The sequence below is a fragment of the Schistocerca nitens genome, chromosome 2 (genome assembly GCF_023898315.1).
Source record: "Schistocerca nitens isolate TAMUIC-IGC-003100 chromosome 2, iqSchNite1.1, whole genome shotgun sequence".
NCBI classification, from domain to species: domain Eukaryota; kingdom Metazoa; phylum Arthropoda; class Insecta; order Orthoptera; family Acrididae; genus Schistocerca; species Schistocerca nitens.
The window spans coordinates 494,518,674-494,536,178 of record NC_064615.1 but is presented as its reverse complement, the minus strand read 5'-3'; positions in this window follow the sequence as shown (position 1 = coordinate 494,536,178).

Genomic DNA, 17,505 nt, shown 5'->3' with positions numbered 1-17,505 from the left:
ACACCTCTTCATGCAGTATTCTTCTATCGCACGTCACCGTATTTTGCTCTGTTGAATTGAAACATGTTTATTTTGTAAGCGATGCCATCAAACTATATTCAGGACAGTGGAAATTGAAATGTTCTCCGAGTCGGTCGGTTTGACAGTCTGGCAGGCAATTCCATATCAAATCAACAATTGCTAAAACCGGACCCTCTCAGATTTTTTTGAAATTAAGTATGCATATATTACTCATAAATCATGACACAAATTAATTTTTTCACATTTTTCTGACGAAAAGTTCCTGAGTAATGGACCTTCAAAAATTGAAAAGATGACAAATTTTTGATTCGCGGAGCAATGTTGTTTTCTTTACAACTCGTGTTCTAATTAAGCTAGAACAATAAAATTTACTTCATTGGAAAGCTCTTTTAAGGAGCTTTTATATGATACCAAATATCATTAGTTTAATACATATACACAAATTGTTAAAAAAAACATTCTTGAAATTTCCCAAATTTTGAAAAACTGTATTTTTAAAATTCTCAAAAAAATATATGTGAAAGATACACTTTACATCTACATATTCTGAAAGTTTCAACTTGGGATGAGCATGGGATCACAATCAAAAGCAATTTTACGTTAAGGGTGGTGCTTTCAAAATTCGTAAAAACTAATTTATTTTAGATATTAGGCCTACTTCTCACCAACTGTATGTTGTTGTAAAATGTGGAAATTATAAATAACTTATAATTGACAAAACAACATATGTTTTATGCTTCTGTAATTAATATATACAAAATGAAAACTTAAAAAAATAAATAAACAAACACAGAAAGATGAATACCTGAGATCAGACCTAAATTCAGTTAGTAATTACTATTATTTACAAATAGGCGTCCTATTAGTGCACTTCTTCATACTTCGAACTGATCAGTCTGTTGCACATCAACATTTTTGCAGTGGAGAACTTATATGTTCGCCAAATAGCAGTTTGAGGGTTCACGATTGCCACTACTTCCCTACTGCTTATGGAAAGAATGTCTGGATGACTCGGAAATGTAAAAGATGGTGACGGTCCATGTGGATGTAAGAAACTAACTGTGATTTCATCCTTCTCCTGATTTTTTTCAAGTACACAAGTTAACCACCAGTGTCCATTATAATCACAAGCAACATATCCTTTTATGTCTTTGAACGGTATTGTATCACGGTCAGAAACTGTCACCAGTTCAATTTTACTATCATCAGAGTTTGAATACACTTTTGTTATTATTTTGCCCTTGTTAAAAGGAATAAAAGTGTTAAGTTTTTGTGTCCCTACAATTTTGCAGCATTTCTCAAATCTCTCCATAAGTTTCATTTCTTCATTTTTGTGATCTTCTTTAGTAGCATACTTGAAGTTCATCCCTTCTATGTTATCCTTGACAAACATATAAAGTTGTTTTGATGTCATTATTTGATCACTGTATGGCCGTTGCAGACTTGCTCGAGCTGCAAGTCATTTAACTGTTCCACCAACACCATCACTAGCTCCCTTCCCATGTGAGGTGGCTGAAAAATGCCATTCAGCTTCAGTTTGGAAATCTTCTTCATGATGGCACAGGTTGATGAAGTTCTTCCTATTTTTATAATGAGCTGCTTCTCCATCAGAGAAATAATATATTTTTCTTGGTTTTTTAGAGAATTTAACATTCAGGAAGTCCATCAAGTACGATTGGAAGAAATGCACAGCAACAGTGTCATGTGTTAGGCATTCTGATATGATTACAAGACTTGTGTGGTCGAGTTTGTTCCCATCCTTGTAATAAGCAACAATGGGATGAATCGTTGCTTGCATGTTTGTCCAGTGATAGCCTTGAACTTCCTCCTGGATGACAAAGGAGTAATTCTCAGAAAAGTCACAGATCGCTAAGACCTCGCCTTCTTTAAGTTCATTTCTTAGTCTCTTTTGGAAGGTTGATTGTTGACTAGCAACAAATGAATATCGTGTAAGGAATTTTAATTTATCAAAAAACAATCAATAAAGTGGTCAGATGATTTTATGATTGTTTCTAGAGATGTGTGATCAACAGAACTCCATTGCTGATAAGTTATATTATCAATATCATTAGTATTCAACAAATCTTGTAAATATGTCTTAAATGTTTCTGGGCCAGGGCAAAATTTACATTCACCAAAATGACAAGCGGGTAATGACAGATTACATACAACTCTTGCGATGCAGTCTTTGTAAGTTTTTATTGGATTATCTTCATCCTTTGTCAGCTGTGGAATGTTACATCCAGTCAGCATGAGTTTGAAGTTTTGATGGGTAGTACACACACAGACACTACGTGTACCACTACTTCCAGCTAAAATACAATTTTTGGGACGTAGGTCTGCAAACTTCGAAAATCCAATGTGGAGCTCTGGACGGTTGTCTTTAAAGTTCGGGTAAATTTCTTTCAAATTACTTAAAACAAGCCGTTTTTGTAATTGCAGTTTTTCTCTGTTATCTTTCACAAGCACAAAATCTTTTTTCTGAGGCATTGTACTGCTTATCTCATCAGGACAATAAAAGTTTCTAACAAAATCAGCAGTTGTTTGATCAAGAATTTTGCCAGGTTTTGAGTTTGGTGAAGACAAAATTCCCTTGGCCTTCACCAAACCTTTTACTCTTCGAGCCATGTGATTTGTTGCGTTAAATTCATCCTGGAGCCTCTTAACACTCCAGCTTTTAGGTAAAATGGTAAGAATTTCCATCTGTTTACTTCGAGATGTACATGTATGAAATTTATCTTTTAGCTGACTGATCATCTCAGATTCTGCATGATCATGTACCTCTTATTCTTTTTCGGAAGCAAGCTGTAATACTTTTGTTTGAATTGTTGAAGTTAATTTAATTAGTTTTTCCTTAGGATATTTTGCTTCACACAGTCGTTTCTTCTTAATTGGCGATTCACCAACGGACTGCAAAGGAGCATTCAACCTTTCTGAGACCTCACTTGCTGCAATGTATTGTACGTCACTATTACATAAAACCTTTTCACTTAATTGTTTCACGACAGAATACAGTAGATCATCATCATTTTCTGTGCTAGACGTATCACAAATTTCTACTCGTGCAATTTTTTTATGGCAGTTGTCACACACTTTTTGATTTAAAGTTAAGAAAGGTTTTCTTGTTGTCATCCATTGTGAAACAGGCCGTAAGTTTTTCTTGTGGTTATTGTGGCCCTTTTCATCAAATGGATTACAGCACAAAGCTGAAATTTTAGGCTTTTTATATTTCTCAAGTGAACAAACTAATTTAAAAAAATGTTTTTCAAGTTGAATGCTCCAGCTTTCTATATTCAATACTACACAATATTACTTCTCTATTCTTTCACTTCCTGTAAAAAAATATTTCATTATGTTAACAGTATGCAAACATTAACTGGTTGTAGGCATACAATCTTACAGACCCTTGTGATGTTTGTACAAAAGTACCTGTAAGCTAAATTCAAAACACATTTCAGAGTTAATCACATACTTTCACTACAGCTGCCTCACAACAAAAGAATGTGTGGGTCACTTTCAACAATAGGTGAAAATTGATGACAATATTAACCAGAGATAAAATACTGATTAGATTGCAGATAGTAACACCAAAGAATCATTTTATATCTAATCTTTAAAATGAGAGATAGCTTCCTTTATTTCTTTTCTTCCCATGGTTTTACAGCTATTAATAAATAGTTAGCACTAAAATGTAATAAGCAGTTATTCATTTCAAAAGTACAATTTGTGGACCATGTAAACAAAATCTAACACTGTAATATTTTCATGTGTAGCAAAATAGTCACCTATCTGACTGTGATTTTGGAGAATTGTGGTAAACATAAAATTGCTTTTGATGGTGATCCCATGCTCATCCCAAGTTGAAACTTTCAGAATATGTAGATGTAAAGTGTATCTTTCACCTATATTTTTTTGATAATTTTAAAAATACAGTTTTTCAAAATTCGATTAATTCAACAATGTTGTTTTTATAAACAATGTGTATATTATATTAAACTAATGAAGTTTGGTATCATATAAAAGGTCTTTAAAAGAGCTTTCCAATGAAGTAAATTTTATTGTTCTAGCTTAATTAGAACACGAGTTATAAAGAAAAGAACATTGTTTCGAGTCCAAAAATTGTAATTTTTTCAATTTTTGAAAGTCCATTACTCGGTAACTTTTTATCAGAAAAATGTGAAAAAATTAAATTGTGGTACTATTTATGAATATTATAGGCATACTTAATTTCATTTAAGTTCAAGAGGGTAAGGTTGAAAACGATGGTTTCATTTGTTGATCTGACGTGGAATGACCCTGGCCCTCTTTTTTATTTTTTTTAAACTCGCCATTAATAGCGGATGGGATTATTTGTAATCGGGAGAACAAGAACTCTTCAGAAAATTTGCACTCTTTACTGTCTATTAGCTAATAACTTGCCATTTTGTGTGACATAAAATTATATATAGGATACATAAAACCAATATAGACAAGAGACAAGCAAGAAAATACACAATTCTTCAATCCTTACCTCTGTAGTGTCCCTTCTGCAATATTCACCATTAGCAAGGTGAAACATAAATAAAAATGACTGTATGTGACTCAAAATGAATTGCAAACATTGATTTATCCGCGAAAGGTAATAACACTAACTGTAAAAATATACAATATAGATAGATAGATGCAGAAAATACATTATTTTTATTGTATGAGATTATAATGTGTAACTAATTAAAAGAAGTATTATCATCTTTGTAAGAGTTAAAACACAATGCAATGTTCATTCTGGTGTTAACTGGAATAAGGTACGCAAGCTATTGTGCTGCGCTAGAATTTGTTTCTGTCGTAACGTAATTGCAAATATCTAATGGTGTAAACTGTGTCCTAGTAAGAATATATTAGTATAAAGTGATCTCCGTGTGTTATTTCAAGAACCTACGCCACATTTATCTTATGAAAAGAATATTTAATGAAAATTATTTAGCATGTTTCCAGCTGCTGCGGAGCGAGTAACAGTGATCTCTGACTGTTAACAATTAGCCGCCATTATGCGGTACATTTAAAAATATTTTTTCACAGCACAATGTCTGATAGCCGGAGTGGAAGAAATTATGTTAAAATATTCAGTGAGATTAATTGAAGGAATCCAGTGAAATAATTTTATTAAAACTTGTCTATTTTCTGTGATAGTAATAATTTCAGAGCTTAATACTACACTATTGCATTTACAGTAGTAATTTGTAGGGAGCCAGGCGCTCGGTAACACCAGATACAATCCGTAATTGGCAACCTACGAAATTCATTATTTTGCTTATTATCTCTCTTGCATTTTTTTTTTGAAAGCTAAATGTACAAACTAACTTAACTAAAAATCAGTAACAGATCACGATAAATCAAAGGACAAACAAATTTACTAGAAGAGTGTTTCCTCTAAATAAATAGTTACTTTATTTTTTTATAAGATATAATACGTCCTAACCTTTTTTTTTCTCTCTAATCTTGCTACAGCTTTACATGGCATGCTTTCCTTTCTGCGCAAGAATCTATCGAGGCGAAGTGTCGCGACTGTGATGTTAGACTGTGGCGATACTGGTAATTTGTATCTTGCTTCGCTTTTTTCACCTGGGTTACAAATAATCCTGCATAATAATATTAGGTTTTGTTCGCTACATTTCGAACAAAACCAGTTCATGAATGCAGACAACAACAAACTCGTGTGGAATGCAGCATCCACACTGATTGACATTCCAAATAAGCCACCACAACTGACGATGAAGAGGAAACTGCCACAAAGATTCGACAGTTTTTATTGCCATTTCAAAAGTTATGAAGACAAATTTGGAAGCTTGGTTATTTGCATTGAAACTGTTTGTTTATTTTAAGGGATTGTGAAAATCAGATGGCTTCAGTTTTTGATGAACATTCTCACAAGAAAAACTGTTATGAATTATATGTGGACTTGTTGATGGCTATCCCAAGTTTTCCTCCTGGATGTTGTAAAGAAACTAAGCTGCTGTTGATCAAGATATTTGTTAAAGTGAGACTCGTTTACCGGCTCAAATATTGGAATCAAGACTTAGTTTCTAACAACAAGAAAGCAAATAAGAAACTGAAGAAGTTGGCTCATTTGGTCTGCTGATTTCTTTGGTATGTATTTCATTCACTTCTCTTGTTAGTTACTTAATTGTCCTTGCTTCTTTCGTGTCATGACACTATTTTGTTAGCATCTTGTTCACTGACAGATTGTTTGAAAATTATTCAAATATTTGGTTTTTCATGAAATTTAATATAATCAGCTCATTATGTTTTCAGCATATTTCTCCCACTATTTTGCAGCTGCTTGTCCCACATAGAATAATATAAAGATGAAGCTCGTACTTGTGGCAACAGGCGACAATGACAAACACAGTAGGCCCACAGAACGATAAACGAGCTGTCGATAGCTTTTGCATGTAGAGGTGCATGTCTGTGCTTCTTACATGTGAATCTGTGTGTTTATATTCTTTTGATATCAACATGGTAAGCTGCAATTCTGTCCAATGTCACAAGTGTTTCTTCACGAATGTGTTGTAGCTTGCCACTCTATTCATGGTTTTTGTCCACACTTGCGCTTATTTTAGAATCATTTTAGAAACATATATGCCTTCTGATACTACACAAACCCTTGGAGGGAAGAAAATAACTCAAATAATTAGGAAATTACGTAGGAAATGGATGCAAACAAACATTATGCTTACGACGCGTCTGACGTTCACGTTACCTGCCGCTTGGAGCGCTAGTGTCGCTCCATCAGTCACACGGCAACAAATTTTACAGCAGTGAGTGTCGCGACTGTTATGTTAGACTGTGGTATCGCTGTGGCAGCAAGAAATGACACACAGAATTGCTGAACTCTAGCGTGCTCATTTGCAAATGCTTACAACAACTGTGGCACGCCTGTTAGGAACGTGTACGGTAATGAGAACATTACGTTCAGTTCATATCAACAAAACAGCGATTCGGAAAGAGAAAACATACAATTTACAGAAAGCATTCCTATTCATAATCCCGTGGGGGCAGCTTCTACTTCCACAAGCAATAACATTGATGAAAGCTTAATAAAACACAGACAATTCGAAGTATTTAATGCGGAAAAGAAGACAGTGCATCCGGTAATCTTCATAAAAGGATTCCGAAATGTATTACCGAGTGCCTGGAATGAACGCCAAAAAATTCAGTTCATAATCGCACAGATACAAGGCGACGCTGCCTTATGGGCAAATGAAGTCATAGAAAATTGCCATAGCCTGGCACAATTTGAAAAATCTTTTGTAGACAGATACTGGTCTAAGACTATTCAAGAACGCCTGAGGACTGAAGTATACAGCCCGCAAATGTACAATCACAAACAGGGTACACTACGTAAATATTTTGAAAAATATATCAACAAAACTAGATATTGGGATGACCCTATATCAGCCCGTGATGTGATCAGAATCTTAAAATTACGATTGCCCGGTTATATACGAGACAAATTAATAAATGTACCCGAAAATGACCTGGAACGGTACTTGTCTGTGCTGGACGAAATCGATCTCTCCCAGGAAGAAAATAGGATAAATAAAGACCGGGAGAACAGTAATGGTTCACCACGCAAGTTTAAAAATGGCAACAACAATTCCAATTTTGGAAGCCACGGAAATGGAAAGGAAGATCAATCCCCACAACAAAACAGGAAGAACGGAAACGGTCAACCATCGTACAATCAAAAACATAGATGGGAAGATAGAGGACATCCCGGCTACAGTAACAGTAATATTAACTACAATAACAAACGTCGAAATGAAGGTCAATGGCCGCAACAACGCAGTAGTGCCAACCGCACTTACCCGGTGCAGTGGATGCAAACTTCTATGCCACCACCACCGCCTCCTAACGGTAATCAGTACCAGTGTGACAAAAGGAATTCTATGCAGAATACTAATGCAATACCACAAACATGGACAGACTCGAATAGCAGCGTAAGGATAGTAGAAATGCCCACTGACGGAAACCACCATAGTGCAAGACTGCCAAATGAACAACGGCCACAATAAGCTCCCAATTGATGGTCGGCGAAAAAACAGGGGGCACACCTATAAACAATACCCAAGATAATATATTATTACTGAGGTACCAAGATGGAAACAGTACACAACATGATTTACTTATGGAACCAAAACAATGTAACAAAAAAGAAATAACTGAAGTACAAACCATCATAAAAGCTAGAATTAATGAATTGCCAGTAAAAATATACATAGATACAGGTGCCACTACTATGTTATGAGCTATGATCTATTCAAAACCTTGAGCCAAAACCGCAACTTACCGACATTTCCTGTACAAAACTGCTGTGTCATTGGAGCCATGGCAGCATAAGCACAAAACGTTCAGTATCAGGTGCTGGTAGATTTATGCCTAGGGGAAGATAACGTAAAATGTATCTTTCTCGTAGTCAAAGGATTGAGAATAACCTGCATCCTGGGGGGGGAGGTTTCCTGAGCGAGAAGAAAGCAAAAATTGATTTCTCCAGCGGGAAGATCTTCCTACTGAATGAAAATAAGCAGATTTTACTGGATTTAATATGAACAGTAAGTACACCCGGTAAAGATTACCTGAGCGCACGAGTAAAAAGCGACGAGATGCCCATATTTCAATTAAGCAGCAATTTAAGGGGCCAGGGAGAATATTATTCGGACGTAGCTCACAGCGAAACGCTTCGCTGGACCGAAACCCTTAACAACAAAGCACAAGAATCATGTTGTCTAACTGAATCCCAACGAAAGCAGCTCACACTGTTATTGAATAACTACAGTGATGTTTTCTCTGAAAAACCTGGAATCATCAAAGGGTATATGTACAATATAGATGTGTTTCCCCATGCGATATTCTGCCAAGCATCATATGCAGTACCGTGGACGAAAAGGGAGGCAGTTAACAAAGAAATACAAAAAATACTGCAATGGGGTATAATAGAATCATCCCTTTCGCCGTACAGCAGTCCGCTGGTAGTTGTAGCCAAGCCAGATGGAAAAACCAGACTTGTCCTAGACGCCAGGAACATTAATAAAATTATAGTACCCGTTAGGACGAGACCGGTGAATTTAGAAGAACAAGTACAGAAATTCTATGGAGTCAAATATCTCACCTCGATAGATATGCGAAGTAGTTACTGGCAAATCCCGCTAACCAAGGAATCTAGAAAATTCACCGCCTTCATTTTCAATAGAAGGAGTTATCACTTCAAAGTGTTACCTTTTGGACTCAACGTAAGCGCAGGCGTATTCATTGCGGCATTGGACCAAGCGCTAGGTGCAGACTTATTAGAAAAAGTTACTCTTTACGTGGATGACCTTCTAGAGGCCACAAGCACATGGGAAGAACATATATAAATCCTGGAAAGTGTGTTAAAAAAGCTAGCAGAAGCAGGAATAACTGCAAATCTTGAAAAATCAAAATTTGGGAGGGCTCAGCTTAAATTCCTTGAACACATCATATCACCTTCCGGAATAATGCCTCATACCAAGAAGATACAAGCGATCAAAGAATTCCCACAGCCCACAAACAAAAAACAGTTAAAATCATTTATCGGACTAGTCTCCTTTTTCCGACGTTTTGTGCCGAATCAGCTGCTCAACAATGAAGCCTTGCTCAACTTATTGCAAAAAAAGTCACATGGAACTGGTCCGCAGACTGTCAGCAAGCTTATGAAGAGATCAAAGGAGCCTTAGTGAATGCACAAATGCTCTATCATCCTGATATGACCCGGGATTTTTGTATAGCCACCGACTCTTCACCCTATGGTTTAGGAGCATGTCTGTTTCAAGTATAAAAAACCAATGGGAAGAGGGAAATAAGAGTTATAGCTTTTGCCAGCCGAGTGCTTACTCATGTGAAAGAGCATATTCGGTGACTGAAATGGAAGCACTCAGTGTTGTATGAGCTCTGCAAAAATTTCATTATTATGTTTATGGCAAGTCAATTAAATTGTTCTGTGATCACCAAGCCTTACGCTTCCTATTAACCTGAAAACTATTACATGCCAGACTAGCCCGTTGGGCATTAATACTATAGGAATATAATTTAAAAATTATGTACATAAAAGGGAAAGATAATGTCATTGCGCACGCTTTATCACGTCTACCAGTAGGCATGTCACAGCTAAATGAAATGATCGAGCGAGCATCAGAATATAAAGTTTTATTAATGACGCCGCAACCATACCGTCGCGAATATTTGCACCTGTGCAATAATGTAGGACAGCTGCAAGACGAAGATCATACCTGGACGAAAGTGAAACGATCACTAATATCAGAGCAAGCTAACAGCGAAAATTCGCGGTACAAAGTGGAGAACAACATATTGGAGCACAGAAATGACACTGCCTCAGAAAACTGGTGCGTGTGTATCCCGTACAAATACATACAAAATTTTATCTGGTACACGCATTACGCATGGGGACATGTAGAAATACAGAAGTGTGTAGCAATAATACAAAAGTATTGTTACATCCCGAATAGTAAACGTGTGGTCCACAAGATATTACGAACGTCTGACGTTTGTCAGAAAGCTAAAGCCAACAATAGAAGCAACAAAACAGAACTGCATCCAATTATTCCGATACAGCCACTTCAAATTGTGTCAATGGACATCGCAGGACCATTACCTACGGCTCGCAGTGGAATGAAATATGTATTAGCTGTTTACGATACCTTTACTAAGTATGTGAAATTGTTTCCAATGAAAACCACTACTGCCAAACAGATGATACAACGCATATCAAAAGAATTCATACCGAAAACAGGAAACCCACTAAACGTTCTAACAGACAATGCTTGATAATTCACTGGTCAACTGTTGAAGGAGTTTCTACGTGACCAAAACATAAAGCATATATTAGTTGCACATTTCCATCCGGAAGCAAGTCCCGTAGAGAGAATTTTTTGGGAACTCAACAGATTTATCCAAACATATACTCATCAGCAACATACAAAGTGGCCGGAATTGTTACCCATCTTTGAAAATATAAACAACAATCCAACTCATCCAGCTACCGGATACACAGCCAATGAGTTATTTAGTACTGCAGAACTAAATGAATGGATCATGCCGCTACCAAAATTGCCGCGCACAGATAAAAGGCAAGAGGATAAACTGAAGGACGCCATCAGCAACATGACGAGCTGCGCTAGTCAACGGAAGAGTCGATATGACAATTCAATAAAACGGACAGTCCCATATCAGATAAACGACTTAGTTTTGATAAGAAACCATCCTAAGTCATCACTCATAACAAAGAAGAACAAGAAATGGCAAATGCTGTATAATGGAACTTTTAAAATTGTACAAATACCACACGGTTGTAGCTACCTTATAGCTGATGTGATAAGCGGGAAGATAAAAGGATTGTAGCCCTATAAGGACTTGAAGAAATTTGTGGTACCTGACAATAGGACGTGAATGGTTTACCGTATTTTTGTGTAATATGTAGGTTTTGCGCAGACTTCAATATATATTTTTGTGTAGTTGTAAGAATCAGATGTTTTGTTTGTGCTTAGTATGTAAGATGTTTTGTCTTTATGTCAAGGAATGATTTACACATCAGCCTTCAAAAATGAGTAAAAAGAAGCTAAAGGACCATCAGTCCAATGACAGAATTTGTTTAGAAACATAATCAGTAAGTGTAAGATGTTTTTCAGTGGTTATTAGAGTTAGTAACTATAAATTTTATTATGCTGTGTGATAAATGTTTATTTAAAGAATGCACTAAATATTCTAATCTGTCACATGAAAAATGAACAGAAAGGTGTATGCAAAAGACTGTGCACATGCCATGTGACATCTGTGATGCTGTGCTTTGACCATAAATGAGGAAGTATAAGCATCTAGCCACAATATTTGAGATTAAATGAGAGCTCCACTTTAGAGCCTGTTTTTGACAGTTGCAAACCTTTTATAGGATACGCGATTACGCTGACAACTTATGGATCAAGCACATGCGCAGTGGTCCTAATCCCCGAATGAATATACCCTATGACAAATTTATTAATGCTCAAATATAAAAGTATTCCAAGTCAGGCCAGAATCCGTTGCGTGTATGATGTAACATTTAATTGTATGCAATAACAGAACAAAAGTGCTTTTGATCTGTGAAATTTCATTGTAACATATTGTGTAAACGAACAGACGTCTGTGTCACTATGTGATATAAAAAAAAACCAGTAATCATGTAATACAATTGTATCAAAGTCATGCTGTAAGCAGTACTAACAGGGACTATAATAGTGTGTTGGTATTCGTGGAGGAAGTGTGAACTTTGAGAACTGTATTAGTGATCAACTTGGACAGTGAACACTTATGTGCTGTACAACTGAAAAAACGCGAGGTACGAACATTAACAAAACATATCTGTGTGCAGTGACCGAAAACACAAAACTGTGATCAGTGTGTGTTCGAAACTGTACAGACAGCGTTTTTAGTTTGGACGCTGCCACCTGTGCACCAACAATTAATATAACGTCACGGACCACGTAGTAGGACGTTACTGCAACGGCAACTATGGTGGAACGCTGTAAAACAAAATCTGTGAAACATAAATATTCCATACGAAGTGATGACAACAGGGATGTGCAGTGCTTACTTCAGCATCATATCTCCTGCATCATTCAGCACCAGTACGTGCAAACGAACACGAAAATACCAAGTAACTGAGCCTGTACCTCAATGATGCAATAATGTTCACTAATCAATTCTTCCCCAGCCATAACATCTTACAATATCCGTCTATAACGTCTGTGCATTTGTTTCATGATTTGCACGAGTCAACATCCTCTCCCGTGCTGAAAACTTTAACGAGCGGTGCGCAACAATGCAGACGCACCACGCAGACAAAATAACGTCGATCCGTACTCCACATCCTGACCGCCGGCTACGGACAAGAAAGAAGACAACAGTTTCCAGCCAACGCTCCATGGCAACGGGCACAAGGCATCGCGGTAGCGACATACAGCGTCATCCACACCACACGACGAGAAATGCGCCGACAAAAATTAAAAAAAAAAACTCAAAATATTACCAACACAATATAAAAAATTTGATGAACACTTTCATATAAAAACTATATGTTTGTTTCTTTTTCAGAAAATTTTATATTTGATGTAATACCAAAAAATGGTTCAAATGGCTCTGAGCACTATGGGACTTAACTTCTGAGGTCATCAGTCCCCTAGAACTTAGAACTACTTAAACCTAACCTAAAGACATCACACACATCCATGCCCGAGGCAGGATTCGAACCTGCGACCGTAGCGGTCGCGCGGCTCCAGACTGCAGCGCCTAGAACCACTCGGCCATTCCGGCCGGCTTGTAATACCAAAACATGTAGAACCAACTTATGTAAGTAACACAAAGGATTAAATCTATCAGCTCTGCCGACGTTTTTCTGGGTTTTCCTGCGGCCCTCGTCCAAATGGAAGAGCTTGTTATATTGTAACTGTCCCCAGCCATGTTATGTAAAAAGACTCAAAATGAATGTGTACCAATGACCTAATAGACGGTAAAGTGAACGGAAAGTGACACTCGTGGTCTACAAGGAACAAACATTAAGTAGTGTGTGCCTTGTAGCCCAGGGGGCCGTGTAGTGTCCCTTTTGCAATATTCACCATTATCGAGGTGAAACAAATAAAAATGACTGTATGTGACTCAAAATGAATTGCAAACATCGATTTATCCGCGAAAGGTAATAACACTAACCGTAAAAATATACAATATAGATAGATAGATGCAGAAAATACATTATTTTTATTGTATGAGATTGTAATGTGTAACTAATTAAAAGAAGTATTATCATCTTTGTAAGAGTTAAAACACAGTGCAATGTTCATTCTGGTGTTAACTGGAATAAGGTACGCAAGCTATTGTGCTGCGCTAGCATTTGTTTCTGTCGTAACGTAATTGCAAATATTTAATGGTGTAAACTGTGTCCTAGTAAGAATATACACTCCTGGAAATGGAAAAAAGAACACATGTTATAATAAAATTATTTCACTGGATTCCTTCAATTAATCTCACTGAATATTTTAACATAATTTCTTCCGCTCCGGCTATCAGACATTGTGCTGTGCAAAAATATTTTTAAATGTACCGCGTAATGGCGGCTAATTGTTAACAGAGATCACTGTTACTCGCTCCGCAGCAGCTGGAAACATGCTAAATAATTTTCATTAAATATTCTTTTCATAAGATAAATGTGGCGTAGGTTCTTGAAATAACACACGGAGATCACTTTATACTAATACACTCCTGGAAATTGAAATAAGAACACCGTGAATTCATTGTCCCAGGAAGGGGAAACTTTATTGACACATTCCTGGGGTCAGATACATCACATGATCACACTGACAGAACCACAAGCACATAGACACAGGCAACAGAGCATGCACAATGTCGGCACTAGTACAGTGTATATCCACCTTTCGCAGCAATGCAGGCTGCTATTCTCCCATGGAGACGATCATAGAGATGCTGGATGTAGTCCTGTGGAACGGCTTGCCATGCCATTTCCACCTGGCGCCTCAGTTGGACCAGCGTTCGTGCTGGACGTGCAGACCGCGTGAGACGACGCTTCATCCAGTCCCAAACATGCTCAATGGGGGGACAGATCCGGAGATCTTGCTGGCCAGGGTAGTTGACTTACACCTTCTAGAGCACGTTGGGTGGCACGGGATACATGCGGACGTGCATTGTCCTGTTGGAACAGCAAGTTCCCTTGCCAATCTAGAAATGGTAGAACGATGGGTTCGATGACGGTTTGGATGTACCGTGCACTATTCAGTGTCCCCTCGACGATCACCAGTGGTGTACGGCCAGTGTAGGAGATCGCTCCCCACACCATGATGCCGGGTGTTGGCCCCGTGTGCCTCGGTCGTATGCAGTCCTGATTGTGGCGCTCACTTGCACGGCGCCAAACACGCATACGACCATCATTGGCACCAAGGCAGAAGCGACTCTCATCGCTGAAGACGACACGTCTCCATTCGTCCCTCCATTCACGCCTGTCGCGACACCACTGGAGGCGGGCTGCACGATGTTGGGGCGTGAGCGGAAGACGGCCTAACGGTGCGCTGGACCGTAGCCCAGCTTCATGGATACGGTTGCGAATGGTCCTCGCCGATACCCCAGGAGCAATAGTGTCCCTAATTTGCTGGGAAGTGGCGGTGCGATCCCCTACGGCACTGCGTAGGATCCTACGGTCTTGGCGTGCATCCGTGCGTCGCTGCGGTCCGGTCCCAGGTCGACGGGCACGTGCACCTTCCGCCGACCACTGGCGACAACATCGATGTACTGTGGAGACCTCACGACCCACGTGTTGAGCAATTCGGCGGTACGTCCACCCGGCATCCCGCATGCCCACTATACGCCCTCGCTCAAAGTCCGTCAACTGCACATACGGTTCACGTCCACGCTGTCGCGGCATGCTACCAGTGTTAAAGACTGCGATGGAGCTCCGTATGCCACGGCAAACTGGCTGACACTTGACGGCGGCGGTGCACAAATGCTGCGCAGCTAGCGCCATTCGACGGCCAACACCGCGGTTCCTGGTGTGTCCGCTGTGCCGTGCGTGTGATCATTGCTTGTACAGCCCTCTCGCAGTGTCCGGAGCAAGTATGGTGGGTCTGACACACCGGTGTCAATGTGTTCTTCTTTCCATTTCCAGGAGTGTATTAACAAAGTAACGTTGTGAAGATGTAAACAAAAGGTGGGACTATAATTGAAACGAAATTCAAGCAAAATGAATACAAATAGCGAATACAGTAACATGGACGAAAAAAATAGCACGATGAAACGAAAGAAATTAAATCAAAATTAAAATCACATGAACAAAGATTTCAAGAATGACAGGATGAAAAACGAGAGCAAATGAAGTTGATATGGTGATTAAAGTGATGTGACAAAGGAACAGAAATAAAAAAAATACCTTTACACCAATTAATTGAATATAAACTCACGGACTTTTGAACGTGAAGGTCTTGCCCTAACCATTACACCCTTAACCAGTCAATGAAATTCTGCTCTTTTTAATGCCGTCGAGCGTCACGCAGAATTCAGACCTTTTTGTTTATGACTCTCAAACGAGAACCCAGCATGCTGTGAGGCGTTTGATCCTACTACATCACCGGATGGAAGGTCTCAAAAAGACGATCCCACTGCTATGGACCTCTCCGTGTTTTAATTGATTATTCTATTATATTTTAATTAATTGTGGTGAAAGGTCGTACATCAGTTAAACTAAAACACTACCTTGTTTCCCAAAGTTTTAAAATGTTTATACAATTGAAAATAAACTATATTGTTATGTATTGTATTTTAAACTAAGGACTATTAAATTCACTTTTCTGACAGCCACTGGGTATGTCTCAGACAGCTGGTGCAGCACCCCGAGCAGTGTGTTGAAGTACCACTGCGATAAGTGTTGGTTTCTTGTTCTATTCCTAAGCAATTTACAAAACAGCTGTTATATTTTTACCTCTAAGGCGCCTGTCTTACATTTTAGGCACCTGAATGATTGTAGATAACTGTACATAGAGGAAAAGCTCTGGAAGCAAATTACTATATTCCTTAGGGAAAAAGGCACAAAATCCACAGTAACTGTGAGATACTCTGTTGAAACAAAGAGAATATAAACACAATACTTTATGTGCAGCAAGCATTGACATGCCCCTCCGTGTGTAATAAATAATGACACCATACTGATTTTGTTCCGATTCATTATTACAGAACTACAACTTTCATCTTTATTGGTACATTATGTGGTGTGAGGTGCTTCAAATTAATGGTAGAAATGTGATTGTAAACTTTTATTACAGTATGCAGATTACATTACATTTCACTTAACTGCACATGACAAAGATTCTCAGCAATTTCTATGTCACTGAAAAGGTACCAGGCAATATAATCAAATTAGTGAACCAAAATCTATCAATAGACATATTTATATGCATTAGTAAGGTCCATTCGTAAAAGCAAACCAATTTCAAGACATATAAATCAGCTGTTGGGGACAAGAAGAATGTGTGTGAAAGCTGAAACCAGTTAAAGACAGATGCCATTGTGATCACAACAACAAAAATATTAAATTAAAATACAAGATAGTTTATTCAGCAGTTGTCGATGAAGTATGGGGTTAGGCCAAAACGAGATCCATAAAATGACAATATCTAGTTTTCACGATAAATAAGTACAACAAATGACAGATTATTACCATAAGAGTAAACAAACTACTGTTATAAGATCTGTGTTCTTACTGTGCTTTTAAACGTCACCTGGAACCTATGGTGAATGTAACTAGCTCTACATGCCCTGCTAAATTAAAACTGAAAGTGGTGACAAATGGACAGAGTTGTTTGTTTTTATGACAGTATGAATAGCAGGTCCGGATTCCTGGATAAACAGTTGCAATTTTGTTTTTGCACATCATAATGGATT